General features: G+C 43.2%; 2 long non-coding RNA genes across 6 annotated transcripts in view; one reads left to right on the forward strand and one right to left on the reverse strand.

Annotated features, from left to right (window-relative positions):
• LOC138436808 (uncharacterized) overlaps window positions 1-13,128 on the reverse strand; it is a 93,583-nt gene extending 80,455 nt beyond the window's left edge. For 3 of the 4 annotated variants that reach the window (XR_011255625.1, XR_011255626.1, XR_011255623.1), the window contains exons 1-2: window positions 12,922-13,065; window positions 5,684-5,784 (exon numbers count right to left, since the gene is read on the reverse strand). This is a non-coding gene — a long non-coding RNA (uncharacterized lncRNA). Of the gene's footprint in view, window positions 1-5,683; window positions 5,785-12,921 lie in introns of all 4 variants that reach the window. The other variant, XR_011255624.1, reaches the window with a different exon arrangement.
• On the forward strand, window positions 1,105-23,324 carry LOC138436809 (uncharacterized). 2 transcript variants are annotated; one of them, XR_011255627.1, is made up of 5 exons: window positions 1,105-1,774; window positions 2,965-3,114; window positions 19,225-19,263; window positions 19,472-19,543; window positions 22,268-23,324. It is a non-coding gene; the product is annotated as an uncharacterized lncRNA (long non-coding RNA). The 2 variants fall into 2 exon arrangements; XR_011255628.1 differs by lacking the exon at window positions 19,225-19,263.
• Window positions 23,325-24,082: the final 758 nt, after the last annotated feature.

Below are 24,082 nucleotides of genomic sequence, written 5' to 3' on the forward strand. Positions count from 1 at the left end.
GAAGCTCTTTCCCTAGAGAACTAGGTTGCTTGCCTCTGTTGATATCTGGAACACATCTTCCATTTTGGTTATGAAAGCATGGGAAGGGCCTGGCATGCCAGCTCTTCAATGCTTCACTCTAGCAGTGACATGCATCATATCTGCTTGCAACTCATTAACCATAATGAGCCACAGTGTCCCTCCTGACTGCATCCATGCTGGGAGATGTGGGGGGAACTCATAATAAGGTCTAAATGTCTTTGCCTCAAAGCATAACTGGGACAAATAAGCTGCCATGTTACGAGGGTCTCATTTTGTTAACTACCTGAATTTGTGTGGTAGGAGTGCTTTAGAGAAACTTGCAGAGGGCTGAACTGCTGGGAGGGGCAATGTCAAAGCCCTCTCAAAGCTAGACGAATTGGAGTCAGCTCTATGCCTATTTGAACTGCTGGGTTTGAGCAGACAGGATTGTGGAGACCTGGAGAGGCTGCAGGCAGAACATCAGGTTGCCTTCATGGGGACCACATACTACACAGGGCAGCAGATGTGCTGGTGGGTCTGATGCCCAGCACTTAGAGTCTGTGGGTGTGTCAGATCTCTTTCTTAGGCTGCCTAATGCCTTGTAGACACTCACTATCCTTGTAGGTGGTCCACCCAGACACGGAACTCACCAAAGGCTGGGACCATGGCTTCCCAGTTGTTGTGACTGCAGTAGTGTGTAATATGGTGACTTGCCCACAGAGTACTGTTAATAACTGGATACTAGCTGAATTGGAAAAGGAAATGGCAACCCACTCCAGTATTCTTGCCTGGGACATCCCATGGACCGAGGAGCCTGGTGGGTGACACTCCATTGGCTCTCAAGAGTTGGACACAACTGAACAACAACAGCAACTAGGTGAATAATGTGGGCAGTCAGAGTGGATCCATCTACATTGCTTCTGTGGTATAAGCCATTGCTTCTCAAACTTTGTTATGCCTACCAATGACCTAGAGATCTGGTAAAATGCAGATTCCACTTCTGTAAATCTGAGGTGGAGCCTAAGATTCTGCATTTGAAAAGTGAAAGTGTTAGGTGCTCAGTCATGTTCAAATCTTTGTGACCCCATGGGCTATAGGCTGCCAGGTTCCTCCATCCGTGGAATTTTCCAGGCAAGAATACAGGAGTAGGTTGCCATTTCCTTCTCCAGGGGATCTTCCCAACTCAAGGATCGAACCCAGGTCTCCTGCACTGCAGGCAGATTCTTTACCATCTGAGCCACCAGGAAAGCCCTAGATTCTGCATGCCTCCCGAGATTTCACACTCTGCATAGACATATTGACTGAGGATTCCAACTGGGTCTGTTAATCCAGTGAGGCTCAGTCGTCTGAATACAGTGTGAGGTCTTCCTGGAAACCACTGGTTGGAGGTGATCATTTCAGTCTGGTTCTTCCTCTTGCCCAGACAACTGAGCCTTAAGAGAAAAGAGGCCTCTCTGGGCTGAGCTATTTGTGAATATATGAATTCTCAATACACCTGGTTCTGTTTTCTCCTCTTAAGGCATCTGACAGGCAGTTAATAGCTCGTGAAAGAGCCGTATCCAAACTGTACTTTGAAGGAATCAGAGAGTACTGCTTTTGAATTACTTCCTTCCCGTGGCAACTCCCAAATCCAGTCCAGCAAGAGGCCTGGAGGCCTCACAGTCCCCTCAAGCTTTCAGATGGTGTCTGAGCAAATGCAAGGGCCAATCAAATTAGCCCAACACCGGCCACTTCCGAGCACTCACTCGAGATGACAGCTTCAGCTTCAAAAGAGGTATGCAAACCGGAATAATGAAATGTTCCATTTTATTAAGTCCCTGGCCAGAGGGAGGGATTGTATTAGAAGAAAGAAAAGGCGGGGAGTTTTTAGCTTGATTTCTGTGACGCTGATAAGCAGTAATTTTTGCAGAGGGGGAAAAGTAACCCACTGCAATAAAACCATTTTCATAATACCGTGCGAATGAGTTATTGCTCCGAGCCAGGCATGGCTCCTCATGGCAGCCTGAGCCTCCATCTCCATCTTTCATGGGTCAGTCCGACATTTTTATAGTGCTGACACAGAGAGAGCACTTGCAATGCCTCCCTTCCCCTTTGGTTAGAGTAGAGACCACCTCCTTGAGTTCACTTTGGATCTGATTTCTGTGTCAGTTTGGCCCTGGACTGGGGGTGAGGCCATGGGAGTGGGGTGGCTCATGGGGTCAGTTGCATCACGTTTTCAGACCATGAATGGTTAGAAGGACCGAGAGGAAATGGTTTTTGCATGAATCCAAAGAAGAAACTGCTATTTCCTCTGCTTTATGGCTCACCAGACCTTTGGCCACACTGTGTTGGCCTTGCTTTGCGAAACTTTGTCCAAGTTCATTTCCAGAAAGTGGGACTCTTTGTTTCTCGCTGGACTTAGAATGTGCCTGGCTCTGAAACAGCAACTCAGAGAGCTAGTTAAATGCACAAATGGAAAAAAAAATTTGTATTTTATGTGTGTGCCTGTGCCTCCACATTTCCACCCCTTCTGTTAATGTCTGTTCGACTGGTGTTGGAACATGTGTACTTTTCCTATCGTTTCACTTCAACCCTTTCAAGATCTGTTGGAACTGGAAAAATTAGAGAGAGATGAAAAATCTTGCTGTGAGGATGATAATGATGTAAATGAAAGAAAGAGATATGATTCTTCTCATCCTTCGATGGGTTCCATTGATTTGGGGTAACTGATTTGTGAATAGTTATTAATGGAAAAATACAAGCTCTTAAAGATAATTCCTGTTGCATATAGAGTCACTTACAAAGAGGCCTTGTGGGTAGCCCTAGCCCAGAGGTGGGTGAGTGTAACTCCAGGTTGAGTACAAACTTGATCAGGGAAGCTTCTAAGAAAGCAGAGATTCAAGCACTATCTGGGAGAATTTTAGTGTGTTCAGTTTCTGCCAGTTTCTGAATGCTTGTCATTGTGTTTTATCTTTTTCCTTTCAGGAAGGCCGGATGAAATAGAGCCAAGAGAATTTTGAGCTATGTTAATTACTGTGGCGTCTTCTGAGCTCAGAGTCCTATACAGCTTAGCTGAGTGCTTCATCCATGATGGAAAGAAGCTGGACTAATTTTGTTCAATGGAGTAATGTTAAGGTATATAATTTTTTAGCATTTTTCTGTACCATTGCATGCTTTACTCACACTATCTCTAAACCCAACAACCATCTTGCAAAAGAGATGTTATCTTGTTTTTTTCAGATAAAGGTACTGAGACACAGAACGTTAAGTAACTGGCTCAGGATTTGTGGCTAGTAGGTAGATAATTAACTGAGTCAAATCCCATCCTATGAGTCCTCCCCTCCATTTAAGATGGGGTTTGACTTTCCGTTATCACTTGCCTACTGGCTATAAACTTATATTTCTACTGTGTTGTATGAGAAATCACCTTAGTTTATGAGGACTTAGCACCTAAACTTCTGCTAACAAGGAGCATAGATTTTTCTGAAAGGAAGAATAACAACTCAAAAACTTGTTAAGATATATATAATAGATAGCTAATGGGAATTCACCGTGTGGCTCAGGGAACTCAAATTGGGGCTCTGTAATAACCTAGAGAAGTGGGATGGGGAGGTAGGTAGCGGGGAGGTTCAAGAGGGAGCAGACATAGGTATACCTATGGTTGATTCATTTCATGTTCGGCAGAAACCAACACAAATTTACAACAATATTGTAAATCAATTATCCTTCAATTAAAACTAACTAACTAAATAAATAACCAAGAAAAAAACCATGTTAAGAATACATGTCTTAGCATTTATTTGTTGGTATTTATAAGCCACCCACTTTGTGTACAGTTCTCCTTTTGATAGTGTCAGAGGGATGGGGGGTGGAATAGGGATTGGTTATCATTGTTTCTGTGAAGAAGGCTGAGCGCCGAAGAATGGATGCTTTTGAACTGTGGTGTTGGAGAAGACTCTTGAGAGTCCCTTGGACTGCAAGGAGATCCAACCAGTCCCTTCTGAAGGAGATCAGCCCTGGGGTTTCTTTGGAAGGAATGATGCTGAAGCTGAAACTCCAGTACTTTGGCCACCTCATGCGAAGAGTTGACTCATTGGAAAAGACTCTGATGTTGGGAGGGATTGGGGGCAGGAGGAGAAGGGGACGACAGAGGATGAGATGGCTGGATGGCATCACTGACTCGATGGACGTGAGTCTGAGTGAACTCCGGGAGTTGGTGATGGACAGGGAGGCCTGGCGTGCTGTGATTCATGGGGCTGCAAAGACACAACTGAGTGACTGAACTGAACTGAACTGACCATTGTTTCTGGAATTCCAGGAACCTGGAAATGACTTCTCTTTCTTATTAATATCTTTCTTATTAATATCTTATCTAACTACTTGAGTCTGCCCCACTGTCACACGCTCACTTGTACTGTTAGTTACCTGAGCTCTGCGATCAGAGAAACTTTGTGCTTTCCTGTAGTGAGATTCCAGGTGCTGTACTTAGCAGATACTTGGTGTTTGTTTGATCGATTGATGGACAGTATCTGCTTGGATTGGCTTATACTTTAAAAGACGGGGGGGAGGGGGTGCGGACTTCTCTGTTGGATCAGTGGCTAAGATTCTGAGCTTCCAGCACAGGGGTCCTGGGTTTGATCTCTGAATAGGGAGCTAGATCCCACATGCTGCAACTAAGACCCGGTTCAGCGAAATAAATTAATTAATTAAAAAATAAATAAAAGACAGGGTGTTCAGAGGGTAAGACAAGACTGTTAGCTACGGATGTAGGCACTGATAGCTCTGCAGAAGTACCATCTGAGGCAGCTGTAAAAGACCATCCCTGAGCCAGAGGAGAGAGTTCCATCAGGAGAGAAGAGAGACGAGCGCTCATGCAAATCGCACCTCTGTTGAATGGAAGTCTGATTGTGGACCATAGCTGTCCCTCCGCCAGAGACTTTTGGAGTTTCTGACTCCTAAGGATCTCATTCAGCTTTAGTTTAAGATGGTAATAACTTAAACTCTAACACTGGGATGGCCATTGATCAATGAAATGAGCTGGCAGTTTCCAGACAGATTCGTGAAATGAAATACCTCAAATTGACCAGCCCGAGAACATTTTTCACCTCCTATCCATCCCTTCTGAGCTATTCCGAGAGCAAAGTAAAAGAAATTAGAACTTTGAAATTGCTGCTTGTCCAGGGGCAACCTCTCTGGGACACAAAATGAGTTGCAATTTATCCAGCGTTCCCATGTAGAGAATTGGCAACACAGTGGCACCAACCACAGCTTAATGAGTATAGAAGTGTTGGGTGCTGTACCAGGTCTCTTGACCTCATTTAATTTTCACAGCAAATGGTCAAGATAGCAATAGTTATACTGTCTTGTAGATGAGAAATCCAAGGCTCAGAGAGAGAAATAAGTTACCCAAGGTCACACAGGTAGAAGATAGCAAAAGCCAGACTTGAACCCTAGATCTATTTGATCCAAAACCATGCTCTTAAATGTTATATAAACTGCCTTTTCTCTTTCTGGACATCACTTCTTAAAGATAAATGCTCCTTTACAAAGTGAAATGTGAGGACAGTTGGTTAGGCCCCCAGTCAATAAGTGGTGTGTCTTTGTGATTTGAGAGATAGGAAACATTAAAATCATTTTCTGCTGTTTCTCAGTTTGGTAGCCGTTTTAAATAAACTAACAGAACTGTTTTGTAGGAGAACTTTACCTTTGAGGTCTGTTGTAGCAGGGTCATGGGTGTGATTCAAATTCTTCCTAGAAGTTGGGCTGCCAAGATGGCCAGGAGAAGGACAATCAAACCAGGAAGGTCTGAAAGATAAATGATAAGAGTGAGAGAGAGGGAGGAGGAAGAGTTTGATTAGACATGTTTTAATCAGTGGAAGAACATCCAGGGGTGAATGCTGAGCCAGAAGATGCAAGAACATGACTGATGCTCTGATGTGAAGTCACCATGTGGTTAAAGAAATAGAAGGTCAGTTAGAGGTCACTAAAAGATGCAGGGTATAGAGGAAAGGGGGCAATTAAGGTGAGAATCTTGGGAGGAAGAGGTATGCATAAGGGAAAGTGAAGGTGTTGAAGCTTGGAGAACAGGATTATGCAGGATTATGCTGGATAATTGTTAACAGAGTCTACTCAGTTGTTAGATGATTAAAGGCAGTGTCTACCACAGCTGAGCATGTGTGCCTAATCAGGTGACTTCGGATCTCCCTGGCCTTGGTGTCTGCTCCACAGGAATAGGTATGTATAGGCATGTACCCGTGCATGTACAGGATTCTTCAGGGCACTGTTATTCCTAATAGCCACACGGACACGGACACGGACAGCCCAACAGATAATAAATTATAACATATTTAATTGCACATAATTATAATAGTACATAGCAATTAGAAAATGAACTACCATACCTGCAACACGATAGACTAATCTCACAAACAAAATGCTGAGTGAAAGTTTTTAAAAAAGAATTCATAGAGATACTGAAAGTTGAAGCAGATTAATTTCATCTTCTCCCTGGAAGAGGCATTTGGGATTCCATTCTTCCTCTCTTGAGTATTTACATCAAGTTTATCCTTCCAGCTGCTGCATGGAGATGGGTTGTTTTTGCTTGCTTGGGTTTTTTTTTTTTTTCCCTAATAGACTACTGAATTGACTTATTTTATTTAATTTGCAGGTCCTCTTACTCTCCAACCACTAGAGTGAAGATAAGTGTTGATGTCACAGAAATTTTATTAATAAATGGATCAGACCTGATCCTGGTTCTTTGAGGCCTTTATGACAGGCACCTGCTCACTGATAACTGGTCTGGATCCCAGGTGGAGGTTTTATAGTTGATCTTTATTTTGTAGTTTGACCTTCACATTTAGCCCAAAGCAGTCACCCTTTGTGGAAGACTCCAAATGAAATACAGAAATAACAATATCCTTATCAAAGGTTTTGTTGTTGCTGAGTGTGAATTTTGTGAATCTGTTTTCCCTTTATGCCCCAAGGAGTCATGAGTGCTAATTTAGGAATCCTGTTGATGTGGTTTCCTTGTGAGTTCTGTCTTTTAGAAATTAGAATAAACTCTCTTTCTGACATGAGGCTTCAATGCTGCAGTCCTTTTCCTTTTGCGTCTAACAAGGCAAAGACTCCACAGGGTTAATTAATGCCAGCTATCATGTGATAAGACTGAGCCAGATGAGAACATTAATAAATCATGCAGGATGAGTAAGCCAGCCATTGAGGGGAGAAAAAAGAGAACAAGCATATTTAGCAGGAGATCAAAGAGCTAAGAAACAGGGAATCTGAGACAGAGATTCTTGACATCTTAAGAGAGTAGCTGAAGCAAAGGCTAGAGGTTGAGATGAGGAAGTTGTGCAGGACTGAGTTAGTAATAAGAGGCTAAAAGTGAAGATCTGAGGATGGTGATGGCAAAGTTCATGAACAAGTTGGAGAAAAGACGAGGGCCCCGATAGAATAGGGATGAAAGTTCAGGCAGCCTCCACCAGCCATCAAGATGTCAGAATGAAAAGCAAAATTTCCCCCACAAGTAGAAGCAACTGAGTATTTCCAATCATTGAGGCATTTTGTGTTGGGACGGTGGTGGTGTAATCCCTAAGTCATGCCCAATTCTTGCAGCCCTGTGGATTGTAGCCTGCCAGGCTTCTCTGACCATAGGATTCTCCAGGCAAGAATACTGGAATGGGTTGCCATTTCCCTCTCCAGGGGATCTTCCTGACTGAGGAATCGAACCTAGGTCTTTTGCGTTGCAGGCAGATTCTTTACCAACTGAGCTATGACGGAAGCCTTTGTGTTGGCATGGGAATGGGTAAAACATCTAAGAGATGCAAATGTTTACTCTTCAATCATTATTTTAATTCAGCAGAATTAATTCAGTGGAAATATGGTTTTAAAAATGACTATTATTCCTTTTTTTATTATGGAGATTTAAAAACATACAAAAATGGAGAGAATATTATGATACCCTAGGTGCCCATGACTCATTACCCAGGACTAACAATGATCAATAGTTTGTCATTCTTGATACATACTCATTTTAGTAAGATGAGTTCAGGAGAATTTTAATTAGTTTTTGTACTGAACAAGAGCTTGTGTCTACCTCTCAATCCCATTTGCATTTTTAAATCAAAATAGCCACCAAATATCCAACAGAGAGACATTTGGGGACAATTCTCTTTTAGGGAGCACAATTGACAAAATCATGGGAGCAAGTAGCAAGACCCACCAGGTTTGGTCCCATTAAGGATGAGGCATTTGCACCAGATGATAGCCAGGCAGAATGATAAAGGATCCTGGCAGGTTTGAGTGCCTCAAACCCTCTCCTTGATCTGCTAGACCCTTGTCCAGGCATCTTGGAGCTCAGCATCTCTTTAACTGTTTTATTAACAAGGCTTCTTCAGAAAACGTTTTCTTGGACTCATTCACAATGTGTACGGATGGCTGATGGGCTTCCCAGGTGGCACTAGTGGTAAAGAACCCTCCTGCCAATGCAGGAGACCTAGGAGACACAGGTTTGATCCTCGGGTTGGGAAGATCCCCTGGAGGAGGGCATGGCAACCCATTCCAGTATTCTTGCCTGGAGAATCCCATGGACAGAGGAGCCTGGTGGGCTATAGTCCATATGGTTGCAAAGAGTCAGACATGACTGAAGTGACTCAGCATGCATGATCACATGGATGGCTGGTACCTTTCATTTCTATTTGTTAGGAGCATCTTCATTGTAATTGAGAAAAAGAAATTGGGTGAAATAGAAACCTGTAATAGTGAAACTGCAGTTGTTAGACAGTAGGTTAGGGAATTCTTTCTTTAGGGTGCAGGGCCCGGACCCTCAAATTCACTAGGGTAGGCTGCCACCTACTTTGTCTGCTCACAAAGTGGGCCCAGCATGTTGGTGATGTCTCCGACCCGGGTGGGCCAGTGTGTCTTCAGAGCTCCTTGGGCTCAGCTGCCTCCTCGGAAGGCTAGTCAGCCTTGTGCCAATGTTTTCAGGAGCCCTTCACATAGAAAGGTCAAGAGCTTGGGACTGTGGAGACTGCTGTGTATTGAGAGAAAACTGCAGCTGTTCACTTTATTTTTACTCCCTCCTATTCATTCTCTTGCAAGGGTTGTCTACCCTCTGCTGCCTTCTGAAATGATTATTAATTGAATTCTCTTCACTTTTTCTGAACCTTTGGTTTTTCCTCTTAGTTCTTGATTATTTTGATTCTGCCAGGTTCTTTTTCATGTCTTTTGCCTGCTGGCCCTTGATTTACAATCTGGCCTTTCTCCTTCCCACGTCCTTCTTTTCTATCCCTATCATATCATCTCTCACACTCTCTTCTTTGAATTTGCACAGACTGGAGCAAATTAAAATACACCTCTCAAATTTTACTAGCCCAGTGATTCTATTTTAAATGAAGCCAGGGCAACAAGCAAGTTGATCTCTGAAACCCAGGCAATTCAAGGACAGAATAAAAGCACCAACTCTTCTTTTCCTTCCTGGCCACTTGCTTTGATATGTTTTTATCTTTAAGAATATTATGGATATAAGCATACTGTAAGTCACATTTTTTTCCCCAATGAGAAAAAGGAAATTGCTAATATTTTTAAATAAATTAGTTTATCTTTTGAGATAAACTTGTATGCAACTACAAGGTGCATAGCATTGTGTTAATCAGCTATATGTTTTGAATATTTTTTGAAAAGGCTGGTATCATGTAATTAATCTATAAAAATAAGAGAGAATGAGAGTATTATGCAAGCACAAAGCCATGAAATTGTCATATGGTTTACCTTTAATAGTTTAGCTTGATTCTCATCTTTTTCATGAAGATTTTCTCAGTCATCATTGCCAGAAGATCTAGTCTTGAACCCATCGATCCCTTTATCTATCTATCTATCCATTCATTAATCCACTCATGTTGTCTTCCTTCCTTTCATACACTCAACCACTCAGCCACCTGGAGTTTACTTTTTGTAGGATTCTGTGCAAATGTTGGCCAAGTGAAGAACAGTATAGCTTTCTGCCCTTTAAGGAGTTCATGGTTTGGTAGCAGAGCACTTATAATAATATTAGGTTATTGTTTTCACCTCTTATATTTTAAGGATGTGAATGTATTTTTATATTTCAGCTTAAAGATTCTCTTCATTTATTACCTCTGAGCGTCAATGATGGCAATTGCAAAGCAGCAGCAACTTTGCAAACACAGAGAAGTTGTCATTTGCCCCAAGTTCTAAGGGTAGGTAGGAAGTACCAGCGGAGAAGGCAATGGCACCCCACTCCAGTACTCTTGCCTGAAAAATCCCATGGACGGAGGAGCCTGGTGGGCTGCAGTCCATGGCGTCACGAAGAGTCAGAAACGACTGAGCGACTCCACTTTCACTTTTCACTTTCATGCATTGGAGAAGGAAATGGCAACCCACTCCGGTGTTCTTGCCTGGAGAATCCCAGGGACGGGGGAGCCTGGTGGGAGGCTGTCTATGGGGTCGCACAGAGTTGAACACGACTGAAGCAACTTAGCCACAGCAGCAGGAAGTGCCAGAGAACTCAGTATCAAGATGCTTGTCTCTTGTACTTAATTCATTCCACTCACTTGGTCCTTATTGGATAGCATTCACTTGTAGTACAAGGCACTTGCTAATGTTCTCATCATGGGTAAGTTAAACTGTTAGAGCCTCAATATCCTCACCTGCAAAAGTAGGATAGTGGTGAACATGAACGTGAAGTTGCTCAGTCGTGTCTGATTCTTTGCAACCCCATGGACTATAGCCTACCAGGCTCCTCTGTCCATGGGATTTTCCAGGCAATAGTACTGGAGTGGATTGCCATTTCCTTCTCCAAGGGATCTTCCCAACCCAGGGATCGAACCCATGTCTCCCACATCATAGACAGACGCTTTACCGTCTGAGCCACTACCAACAAATGCCTACAGATAGTGGTACCTACATAAAAATGGGCTACTGTGAGGATTAAATGAGATCCTGGCTGTAGAAGAACCACTGTGGTACCTGGCATGTAGATGACTCTCTGTTAATGTCTGTCTTTCAAATCCTGGTCTCTTCTCTCTACTGGATTTTAGTTCCCCCAGGGCATATTCCCTGCTCCTGGTGGGAACTCAGGAACTTTGATTAATGAGTAGGGCTTTGTCAGGCCTTAGGAGGCCAAGCTTTGTCAGTGCTTACTTCACCAATTAACTCTCCACTCTCTCCTTAATTTTAGGAGTCATGTAGATATATTGTAGAACACTGCTTTCCCTAACTAGTCCATCGTCATCATAATCATAAAAATCATCATCTTCAAAGCCTTCAGTAAAACATTCCCAGAGCACAATCTTCACCTAATTTTCCAAGTGATTTATGTGATCCACCGGTTTGAAGAACTTCTAATTCTGAAACATTTCCTTTTCTCTAAAAGCCAAGTGTCCTCTATAAGGGTGGCCAGATAAAATACAGAATGCCTGGTGAAATGAGCACTTCAATGAAACAATGAATGCTATTTCAGCATAAATATGACTCAAATATTACACAGAACACACTGATGCTAAAAAAATCAGTCAATGTTTATCAGAAATACAAATTTAACTGGGCACCCTGGATTTTTATTGACTAGATCTGGCAACCCCAGTGCCAGTGCCAGCAACAGTGTGAGAGGGATGTGAGGAAAAGAGGCCAGCTTTTTAGTGCACTGTTGACTGCTCTCTGAGATGCTCAGAGTGCCCTTCTAGCCAACTTTGCCCTCAATAAAAAATATGAGTTGTTAACTGGAGTTGTCTGAGGCTCCCAAAATTTAATTTCTCCCCCAACAGACATTATTTTACATAATCCACAACTGACTGTCGATTTAGGTGCTGCGGTGGAAAAAGATTTTCTTTGAGAATTTCTGGTCCTCAAGGTTCCAGGTGTCCCCCTTTCTGTCATCACCCTGGGGACAGCCTGAGGCAAAAAAAAATCCTAATGACATCTCTCCTGCAACCTGCTTCTGTTCCGTAACTTTGTGTCACTGTGAATCCTCAGCCCTCTCTCCTTACTTTATTTTTTGTAATCTGAAAAAAGGCTGAAAAGATGAAAAAAAATGTTCTGAACTTAATCGAAACTCTACCTAATGACAGTGAGTCATGCAGCGGGCTTGTAAAGAACGTAGCTCATGTGCACTTAACCGTAATGGTTCTACAAAGTAATGAAGACTCAAGTGGTCCTTATTAGGTATCCAGCTGTGAATTAGGACACATCTAACATTCTGATTGCTGAAGGAAATCGGTAATTGATGTGACAGAATGACCACTATTATTATTATTACTTACTTATTTTTTTTAATCCAGACATAGCAGCTAGGAGCTGGTCCCCAGCCTCTTCGGGGTATAGCAGGTGTGGAGGGCGAGAGCTGCCCTTCCATTAAATCTTCCAATGGGGGCTCTAATAAATTTTGCATTGAAATAAGTAATGACCACATTTAACGACCAGTTTGTCTGAGTGTTAACAGCTTGTGAGCCAACAAACTGGTCATTAACAGGTGCTAACTTCTGCTTTCTGGCTTAAACGACCCATTCTCATCTCTTCCTCCTGTTTGTGTTGGGGGCGTATGCAAATTCCTGGCTGGTTTTCATTGTTCCTGTGATCTTCAGCTCTTATTAATCTGTTCGGTACCTCTCAGCTCCTGGCGCCTCTTCCCTAGGACTACCTCTTCTGTAGTCCATGGATAAATGGATATTTTAAAGTTCACTTTTACCCCTGAAGGATGAAGGTATCCTGTCAGAATTTGGTCCCAGAATAAACTAGGTGACAAGTCCGAAAGAAAAAGTCACTCCTGAAACATAAAATCTGCTCTGATGAAGGAAGGTCAATAGGTTAAAATATTACAGCTTGAGGCAGCATTATGTCCCCTGAGGGGGGTTGTGACAGAGATTATTGTCTCTGTGCTAGCAATGAGCAGACTTTTCGATTTGAAGTTACTAAGGGTAACTTACTCACCCTTAGTCCAATATATGTCCATAATGAGGCTGGGTCTTCTGAGGAATCTCCTTCTCATTCTTCCTTGCTTTGGTTTCCTTGTCTTTGCCAGATTATGAACCAGTGAAAAGGGACACACTTCTCTCAACATACCAGTGAAGGAATGGGGTTGGAGAGAGGACTTGGACCTTTGGTCTTGTTAGCTCCGATTCACTGCATCAGCTTCCTGTAGACAGAAAGGGAGTCAAAACACAGGAAGTCCAAGTTTTGCCTCATGGGCACCATCTTGACCATCTTGTGGGTATGAAAGTCGCACTGAATTATGTACTGTTCTCTCTCAGGCAGTGCTTCTCAAACGATTTGTGGCAAAGGGCTATTAAATTCTTTTTTCTGTCAGTTGCAGACTGATAATTTGTAGAAGATAAGATCATGTGCTTGGGTGTCCTGACAATGTCCAGTTGCTATACACATGTCTAAATGCTTTCTCTACTAAGATAGGAACAGATAGTGTGTAGCCAGCATCAGTTCATGGGCCTCACCTGGGACTGTACTGTTCTCCTGCACTTGAACCTTACCTCTGGTGGAAGAAAGCTGTGTACCAGCCCCTCCCTGCCATGCTCCTTTCCTTGGGATGTCTTCTGGGGAGAAGGTGGGCAATAAATGACTGGATGAATTTCTGAACAAGGGACACTTGTCTCAGCTCCCAGTGTTTTTAGCACAATCTTCTATTATACTTGATCAACACAAATGAAGTAGCTTAGTTATCAAAGTCATTTTCCATCCTGGGTGTTCTTCAGATCAGAGTGGCCAGAGCCCTTGCCCTGAAAAATCAAAGCCTGAGAGCAGAGCTGGTGTTTGGGAAGGAGGTGGGCTTCCCTGGTGGCTCAGATGGTAAAGAATCTGCTTGCAATGTGGGAGACTTGGGTTTGATCCCTGGGTTGGGAAGATCCCTTGGAGAAGGGAATGGTAACCCACTCCAGTATTCTTGCCTACAGAATTCCATGGATAGTGCAGCATGGTGGGCTACAGTCTAGGGGGTTGCAAAGAGTTGGACATGCCTAAGTGACTAACACTTCCACTTTCAAGGAGAGGTGTGTGTGCTGGGTCCTCTCACACACGGAAGTGGTTTATAAAATGGGGCCTTTATAAGGTTCTGTGTACTTTATAAATGTTAGAATTTTAAGGCTTAATAATGAAGCTTGTAGGAATGATGAGAGCAATTTGTAAAATGGCATGTTAAGGCACACTGAAGTTTTCCTCTCAGATGCTATGACATCTAATTGTATTAATAAGCTACAAAATGCAGTTTACCTGCTTGTTGATGGTTGTTTCCAGTTTATCGCAGGATGGGAAATAGAAGTGCACTGTTTAAAACTGTGAGTGGGTTCAACAGGGTAATACATTTCTTTTAAAGGTCATTTACATATTGTTCAAAAAATATTGAAAAGCAAAATTGTTGACGTTAAAAGTGAACATACATTTTATGAAGTCTTGATATTGGTTGGTATAGCAATAACCATATGAATATCAACTTTATATCAGTGGCTTTGTGGAATTTGAACTAAAAAGTCATGTGTTCTGATTCTAGATTTTGGAGTGATTGGGTGGGCATTTGAGTAGGCGCTCTTGACGGAGTTGGAAATCAGGATTGAGAGACTTTAGATGTGGTAATCGATGCTATAAAGGTAAATGAGGTCACTAAGTGACAAAAAGAAAGAGATGGGACAGCTGGGAGGGGAATGGGGTTGAGGCAGGAAGAAAAGGAATGAATAGGAGAGCAAGACACAGATGCACTCCATGCAGAAGACCAAGGAGAGAACTTCCAAACAGGAGCATGTTCTACACTGGGAGAGGATGAGAAGGGTGAAAGGCGTGTAGTAGTGGGTCCCTGGGTGTCCTTTGGGTCTCCTTCAGTGTCTCTAGGTGTCCCTCCTCAGTCCTGACGCACTTTTGGCTCCAACCGCTGGCCCCTGTGACTCTTCTTGTGAGGATCACTTTCAGGATACTGGTGTGACTTTGCTGGCAAGCTCAGAGAGAAGCAAATGCCTGGAATGACCGTCTCTTACCTCCCACCTGCCCCTTGATGGATCACAACCTTGCTGTGGTGAAGGGACTTGTGGAACTCAAGGAAACTATGAGCCAGGTGGGGCAGGGCCACCTAAGATGTTTAGGTCATAGTGAAGAGTTCCGACAAAGCATGGTCCACTGAAGAAGGGGACGGCAAACCACTCTTGTACCCTTGCCGTGAGGACCCCATGAACAGTATGAAAAGGCAAAAACAATATGATGTTGGAAGACGAGCCCCCTAGGTTGGAAGGTGTCCAGTGAGCTACTGGGGAGGAATGAAGGGCAATTACTAATAGCTCCAGACAGATGAAGTGGCTAGGTCAAAACGGAAATGATGCTTAGCTGTGAATGTGTCTGGTAGTGAAAATAGAGTCCAATGCTGTAAAGAATAATGTTACATAGGAACCTGGAATGTTAGGTTCTTGGATCAAGGCAGACTGGCATGACTTCAGTACTATATGAACCAAGAACTTCCAGATGTATAAGGTGGGTTTCAAAGGGGCAGAAGAACCAGAGATAAAATTGCCAGCATTTGTAGGATCATGGAGAAAGAAAGGGAGTTCCAGAAAAACATCTACTTTTGCTTCATTGACTATGCTAAAACTTTTGACTGTTTTGATCACAACAAACTGTGGAATATTCTTAAAGAGATGGTGGTACCAAACCACCTTACCTGTCTCTTGAGTAACCTGTATGCAGGTCAAGAGGAAACTGTTAGAACCTGACTGGTTCCAAATTGGAAAGGAGTCCATGAAGGCTGCCTCTTGTCACCCTGCTTATTTAACTTCTATACAGAGTACATCATGTGAAATGCTGGGCCAGATGAATCACAAACTGGAATCAAGATTACTGGGAGAAATATCAAGAACCTCAGATATGTAGATGATACCACTTTAATGGCAGAAAGTGAAGAACTTAAAAACCTCTTGATGAGGGTGAAAGAGGAGAGTGAAAGAGCTGGCTTGAAATTTAACATAATATCATGGCATCCCATCCCATTACTTCATAGCAAATAGGAGAAAAAGTGGTAGCAGTGACAGATCTTATTTTCTTGGGCTCCAAAATCACTGTGGATGGTGACTGTAGCTATGAAATTAAAAGTCACTTGTTCCTTTAAAGGAAAGCAAACCTAGACAGCATATTAAAAGGCAGAAACAGCACTTTGCCAACAAAGGTCCACATAGTCAAATCTATGGTTTTTCCAGTAGTCATGTATCGATGGGAGAGTTAGTTCATAAAGAAGGCTGATTGCCAGAGAGTTGATGCTTTCAAACTGTGTTGCTGTTGAAGACTCTTGAGAGTCCTTTGGACTGCAAGGAGATCAAACTAGTCAGTCCTAATGGAAATCAACCCTGAATGTTCATTGGAAAGATTGTTGCAAAGGCTGAAGCTCTAGTACTTTGGTCACCTGATGAGAAGAACTGACTTATTGGAAAAGACTCTGATTCTGGGAAAGTTTGAAGGCAAGAGGAGAAGCTGGTGGCAGAGAATGAGATGGTTAGATAGCATCATCGACTCAATGAACATGAATTTGAGCAAACACTGGGAGTGCAGGACAGAGGGCCCTGGTGTGCTACAGTTCACAGGGTTGCAAAGAGTTGGGTTTGACTTAGGGACTGAACACCACCACCACCACAAACAGTAACATCTCCTATCCGAGCCCTTAGCTCATGACTGCCAGCTGGAGAGTGTGAAAGCCCAGCTACCTTGTCATAAGTCAGGACAACCCTGAGGTATAATTTATACTGTAGAACTTCCCTCTGAGACTTTGTTTGGCTTCTTTTTTCACTTTGCCCTGCTTCCTCCACTCCTTTATCTGTTCTCCTCTGGAGCAGCGTCTTCATTTACCATTTGCCTGTTCATCCTCACTGCACGATCTTCTCCTATGGATGGGATCTATAATTGTGTGGTCTTGGGAGAACATTCCTGAGGATGGAGCAACCACTAGTTAGTCCCAGGAGGGTAGAGTGATGAGAAGAGGATGCCACATTGGAAAGGACTGAGGAGGGCCTGGATAAGGACCTAGACGGAGATCTTAGTACAGAACATTCAGTGGAGAAATTTGATGGTGAAAAGTTCAAGAGAATTACAGGTTCATTCGATCACAGAAGAATGCTTGTTTGGTTTTTAGATTAGAAAGAATTGGAGCCTATGGATAGTCAGAAGTGAAGAAATTAATGAGAGGGACGACTGAAAATACTCGAGTGAGAGGCAGAGGTTGAAATTACCTTGGAGAAGATGATAGAAGTCGTGGGTGTTGCAAAGGAGGCAGCCTCATGTGTTGCTGGACACACAGGTGGGAATGGAGCGGGGGGAGTGAGTCAACTTCAGGGGAAGAGTAGCAAGCTGAATATGGAGGAAGGCAGAAGTCAGGCTGGGCAGGATGTCGAGATGATCTAGTGGAATGTCTTCATCTCCCAGATTATAAAATGGTTCAGAGAGCTGGAGTCACTCAGCTAGCCAGGAGCAGAGTGAAGACCAGGAGCAGCTACCTCATGGCTCTTGGGTTTTCGTCGCTGTCCTAAGCTGCCAGGTCGCCTGCAGGGAGAAAGACACAGGAGAGTGAGGACTTTGGATAGTAGAGGGGATGCTAATGAACGTCCTCCCTCCTAGGAAGTCCTGGGCCAGCAACAGATCAAGAGAGAGGTAGATGCTTTGTCTCTCTTAGATCAGGTGATCCTAAGTGCCACGGACACACTCAATGTGCCTGTTCTCAACAAGTAACAAGTTGCTCCAGAGAAAAGCATCTTTCAGTCCCAGCTGTGGATTTGGGAGAAAATACTCTGAGGAGGAGGACCTGGGTCCTGGTTCCCAGGACAGTTCTCAAGTTGATTTTAAAGTATGTGATTGTTTTAAAGCCCCTTAATATGGCTATAGGCATTGCTTACAGACGTCCATCAACAAAGAGAAGCTTAGTGAGTTTCCTGACTCTGGAAAGGGTGGAGGTCAAGAGAGCCAAGAGGTGGAAGAGGTCTTACCGTTCTTTGTGAACGTCTGGAATTTAACTTAAGTCATTAGCTATCAGGCATTAAGAAAGAGCCTTTATTTTTGCAGGAGGATTTATGGCCTTTTATGTGTTTATTTTTCCTTCACTATTAGACATCCAAGGAGGAAAGAACATAAGGGTCAGAGACTCCCTCTGTCCAGCCATAGGCCACGTCTCCCCAGGTTCCCTGAAACAGAGTGATGGGAGAAGGCCGTGTTTCACTGACCTGTACTAACAGAGTGCCTCACATTTCATCAAGACTCAGTCCTCCTACTCTTCTTCTTACCCCACTCCACTTGGCCCCATCTGGGTACCCGTGCTCACTGTCATTCCCTGATTTTCTTGCTCACTTTTTTATGCCACTCACTGAGTGTCTGGTCCTCTACTTGGTTTGTGAGAATAGATAAGGACAAACTACAATCGTTGCCCTCAAAGAGTTTACTGGGGGAACATTTTCATAACCCAAGGAGTTAAATAACAGCTTTAACTAAGTCAATTCAAGGCAGTTTCGAGAGCTATGAGTGTTAACAATTAGTTACTAAAACTGAAAAGATTCAGAGGGAGAGATTGCTGGGCTGCACCGGGTGTTCTGTGATGGTGTCTTAGTGGAAACGGGAGGGCAGCCAGGTCCTGAATGTTTCACAGAATGGCATGCGGAGGGTGAGAGGAGGCTGGGGGCAGTCGCCTTCATGCACATCATATGTACGTAAATCTGTGATGTGTATTTAAGCAGATTCAGTGCATAACGGGGGCATTGATCTGTTTTTATTCCCAAGGCAAATGAACTTGTGTGGGTAGCACGGGGGCTCATTAAGTGCTCGGTGAATTGGAAGGCAGTTTCTGAGAGATTGGAATGCTGAGCCTGGCAACCCTGAAAGATCACTCCATCAATATTTAGTGAGGGACTGTGACTTGCAAGGGTTCTTGTAAGAATATGCAATGGGAGGTACAGAGGAAAAGAAGACATCCCTGCCCTTGAGACCTGTAGAGTCGATGTTGGGGGATGGACACAAGAACACATTTAACAGTACAAGGGTCTCAAAAAGTCAATATAAATAAGCAGTGTTCCAAAATTACTAGAGGACAAGTATTTGACGGTGAAGGGATGAGGGAAGAGCGTTGAATATACTATGACTTTTAGAAATAAATATATATATTTATTTTTACTAGTTGATTTACAATGTTGTGTTAACTTCAGGTGTACAACAAAGTGATTCAGATATATAAATATGTCTATATAATGTTCTTTTTCAAATTCCTTTTCATTATAGGCATTGGAAGATGTTGCATATAGTTCCCTGTGCTATACAGTAGGTCCTTGTTACTTATCTATTTTCTGTACAGTAATGTGTATCTATTAATCCCACATATATGTGTGTGTGTGTATATATATATATATATACACATTTATATATATATATATATATATATATACACATTTAAAAATAAAACTCTTGACTTGGGGGAAAAGTTTTTGTTCTTTTTAAAACCATCATATTTCTGTTTTTATCTTCTTAGCTGTCCTGGATCTTTGTTGCTGCGTGAAGGCTGTCTCTAGCTGCAGTGAGCAGGGGCTATTCTCCAGTTGCGGTAGGCGAACTTCTCATTGAGGTGGCTTCTCTTGTTGTGGTGCACAGGCTCTAGGGCACAGGGACTCAGCGGTTCAGCACATGAGCTCAAGAGTTGTGGCTCCTAGTAGACTTTATATTGAATCCGAACATCTTCATTCTTTCATTTTCTATGAACACTTTGCTTTCACCTAGTGTCATGGTGCAGGAGATAAACGTGAAGAAGCAACTCCTACAATGACCTCCTCAACCCATGTTGAATCATTCATTTTCTCTCCTGTCTCACCATGATGATGTCAGAGCCAGAAACATGTGATTGCTCTTAGAAGACTTTACATAGAGTCAGTGATGGGGGACGGACACAAGAACCCATCCCCTGTCACCATAAACTGTCGTTCTGAGTTTTCGCTCTGCCCGTGGCATGTGGACCTATGGAGGCGCTAATGTCCGTGGCATGGCAGGGCCATACCACACAGGCGAGAGGAAGTGGCAACGGAAGAGGGGAGTATTGTGGTCGATGTGAAGGAACAAACCCGCAACATCCCCAAATTAAAAAGTGTCCATCCATTGACAGCAAGATATTTCACTAACTAATGGGTGAATTATACATCTTCTACTTTGGGGATTGTGAGCGGACTGGCCTCACAGTGGGTTCTTTCTTGACCATAATCTGGGTGTGGGTAAAAGTCTTTCTATGATTGGAAAGAAACATTTCACAGATAACTGAGAGGTAACCCAGCCGGACAGCAAAGAGTTGACTGTGCCATACCTAATTGACAGTGGAAGGGTAACCTCAGGTTACGTGCCTTTTGACTGAAGTTCCATATTAGCTGTTTGCTTGCAAGGAGCAGATGTTTTGGCTCTGGTGGTCACTGCTCACCTCTGTCTGGGAGGTGCATCAATCACTTTAATTATAATGGAACGTGGGGCCAGCATCTGAAGGAGAAAAATCAACCCAATCCCAAGAACAATCTTTCTTGATGAATTCTCCCCTAAATCGAAACAATTCACTAGGTATCCCAGCTGGGGTTCATATGCTTTTGATTACTGTGGGCTATTTAGCTCTACAAAATGACAGGCTGCTTAATGGACTTTTAATGGTTATAGGTTTCTCTCTCTTTTTTTAATGAGCTTCACCAGTTTGTTACTAATGCCCTGTAGAAATTTGGCAAGGGGCCAGGCTCGATGTTCCACATTTCTGGTTTCCAGGCCGCATACAAGCAACCATCGTAGCCAGTGGGGAAGGATGTTGCCAATCGGAGGGTGATTGCCATTAGGGCAGGGAGAGCAGGAAAGCGAGCTGAGTGCCCTGTAGTCCTAATAATTGTGTCATCTTAGAGAAGGTGGTTGCATTTTGTAGCTGAAGTTACCCTAAAGGTTTCAAAGGTCTGGGGATCCCAGGTACCAGGAGAGTTGACAGTGTTGGGGATGACTGTGCCTTCCTCTGATTTCCATCTTGTTCATAAAAGGTGCCTCTCCTAGACTCAGATGCATCCTGTCCACCAAAGGGCCTGTGAACATCACAAGGCCAAGGTCAGATTGTGCTCAATCATGTTGGTATCCACAGTGCCAGGTACCAAGCTGGGCCCAATGTAGGAACTCAATTCAGGTCTGTTGAACAAGAGACCAAAAACAATTGCAAAGAATGAAGGAGAAAAAGCTTTTATTGAAGGGCCTCCCTCTCTGGGTTTCCAGAGATAAGCATGAGATCTGGGGGCAAGCGAAGAGAGAGAGAAGACAAGAGAGACGGTGCCCCGAGTTGCTAAGGACTACGCTGAGTCTCAATTCTGGCCGCACACCAAAAGATGGTGCTAGATACTCTGTAGGCATCATCTGCCCTTAGTCCTTTCAGCTACACCAACAGGTGGATAGTAGTATGTGGATGAGTGTTCCCCAACCAGCTTTGGGGGGCTGCCCAGATTTATAGCAGTAACTAATTTCTGTTGTAAATATTCCTATAGCCTACTTCAAACTTCCAGTGTGACCTTAGCCAGCTGGTGAAATTCCAGAAAATTAAAAAATTGGCTTTTGCGAGTTGCTGCAAGTGTACCAGTAGACTTAGTTATCATCCCAGTTTACAGATGCAGAGGATGAGGCTCGAAACAGCAAAGGACACAATCCAGGTCCAGAAGCTTTCCAAACACTGTGTTCTTTTTTTTTAAATTGGAGTTTAATTGCTTTACAATGTTGTATTAATTTCTGCTATACAATGAAGTGAATCAACTATATGTATACATATATCCCCTCCCTCTTGGACCTCCCAATCCCCACCCCTCTAAGTCATCACAGATGAGCTCATCACCTTGCTGAGCTTCCTGTGCTTTAAAGCAAGTTCCCACTAGCTAGCTACTTTACACATGGTAGTATATAAATGTCAATCCTTACCTCCTTAATTCCTTCCACCCTCCCGTCCCCCTCTGTCTCCACATGTCCGTGCCCTTGGTCATTGATTGCACTGCGTGATTTCCATAGACTTGTTTCCCACACTGTCAGAGTAGCCACAAAACAAGGAAGCAGGCAACTTGACTCATACTGATCTACATCCCATTGTGGTTTCCTGGGGCTTCCCTGTAGGTTCCACATGAAATTTGCTGTAGAACTTCTTTGGAGGTATCCTGGTTCCTGGGCTACCCCTCTTCATCCTCACTCACTCTATGGAGATTTTGCTTCTTCACTTACAGTTAACTATACAGGCTCTAGTACTACTGTGAGGTATTTCTTATGGCACCCTCTCCTTATTTAACAGATGAGCAAATCAGGAGTCCTAAGAGATTACATGGCTTGTCCAGATCCGCACAGCCTGTCAGTGACGGCGCTGGAAGTAAAATTGAGATCTGATTCCTGACCCAATGCACTTCGCTGGAAAATACAGGACCTTCCATCTCTTAAGAATAACAAACAGGACTTGGAGTTTCAAACACGTAGATGGAGTGGATTTTCCTGCCTCGTTGCTGATGTTCTTCCTCACTGCTGGCTCCCAGTTTGAAAGATTCAACTTGACTTCCCTTGATTCTGGTGCAATGAGCCGAGAATTCAAGGACCGGCCCGCAGGAGCATGTCATCCTGAAGTGAATACAGCAAACATGAAAGACATTCTTTGGGAGCTTTAGTGGATGGGGAGGAGGGGCCAGGAGAAAAGGCAGGGGCTCCTTGCTGAAATACCCTCATGTTTCGGAGTCCCGAGATACTCCTAAATCACACCCAGGTCATGTGGTGCCTATACTTGTCTCTTGGCCCAGGGTGAAAACAGTTCATGTTGTAAAATTAACTTTCCACATTTGGCTGGCCCGCACGGGGCCAGCTTTCTTTCAAAATGAGTTTGCGAATGAATGAATGAATGTGTTGACTGGGTTACTGTTCTTGGGGGAGCCTTCTTTGCACTGGGCTTGGAGAAGGATTAAAGCTAGTTTTGAAAAGTGTTGGTGCTCTCCCAAACACAGCATGCTGATAGAATTCTGGTCTCACTTTTATTTGCTATGGAACAAAATGCTCTAGTTTTCATGGAAGAAATAGCCCAGCAGATGGTGTTTGGTAGATGGCATGAATGTAGCCTTGTAAATAAGCATTCAAAATAGATCCGCTTCCCCCCAAATTTACCATCTGCCCCTTACCCCATGAGGTCCACAGGTGGTAAAAGAAAGGAAATTGATTGTTACTATTTTAGTATTCCCAAACTGTAGAAATTCTCTAAATGATGGCATTCTTAAATTTGGTTGTAAAAAATTTAGAGAGCAATGTCTTCAATTTAAACAGATTTTCCAGGGTTTAATCTGGCCTAAGAATAAAATCTGGTCTCAATGGCATCACCCTGTATATGTCTTTTTTGGGGGAGAAGGGGAGGTAACTTCTGATCTGTCCTTTCTTTGCCGGTCTCATGGCTGAGGGTCTTCTACATAACCCCTGACTCTGGACATGACTCTTGGAGACACTGTTGCTTCTAATCACCAAAAAGCAGGGTAATCAATGTGCAGAGGCTCTAGAATCTTAAAGACCTGGGTTTGAACTAATTTTCAACTGTGGAGCAATGGACAACTTAAATATCAGTTTCCTCACTGGTCAAATGAGGAAACTGTTGTGGTTAATAAGACCACTGGAGATGGTTGTTAAGATTAAATGAGAAAAGGCACTTGCAGCATTCAGGACAGTGCAGACCATGTTCAAAATATGCTGTAATCACCATTATCATCAATATCACCATCGCCACCATAATCTCCAACTATCATACAGAGCTATCTTAATTGGGGTGTAAATGGGACTTCTGAAAACTGGTGATTTATTTTGGCATTAGTATGAAGAATGGTGGAACTCATTAGGTTGACTGCTCCACTCTTTTTTTTTTTTTTCTCCAAAAGGAGATTCCCATAGGCCACCAGCCAAAACATGACTCAGAGTATGGAATGCTTTGTGAAGCCTTCATTGGGTTGGGTTGACTATTACTGAAGCAGGGAAAACTGAAGTCAAGATTTTATCATATTATAAATGTTGCATGATTCAATGGGCTGGACTGAGCATTGGGATTAGGAATCTGAGGTTTTGTAGAACTAGTTTGCTCAGATTTGGG

Source organism: Ovis canadensis, chromosome 3 (genome assembly GCF_042477335.2).
Source record: "Ovis canadensis isolate MfBH-ARS-UI-01 breed Bighorn chromosome 3, ARS-UI_OviCan_v2, whole genome shotgun sequence".
In the NCBI taxonomy this organism is placed as follows: Eukaryota; Metazoa; Chordata; class Mammalia; order Artiodactyla; family Bovidae; genus Ovis; species Ovis canadensis.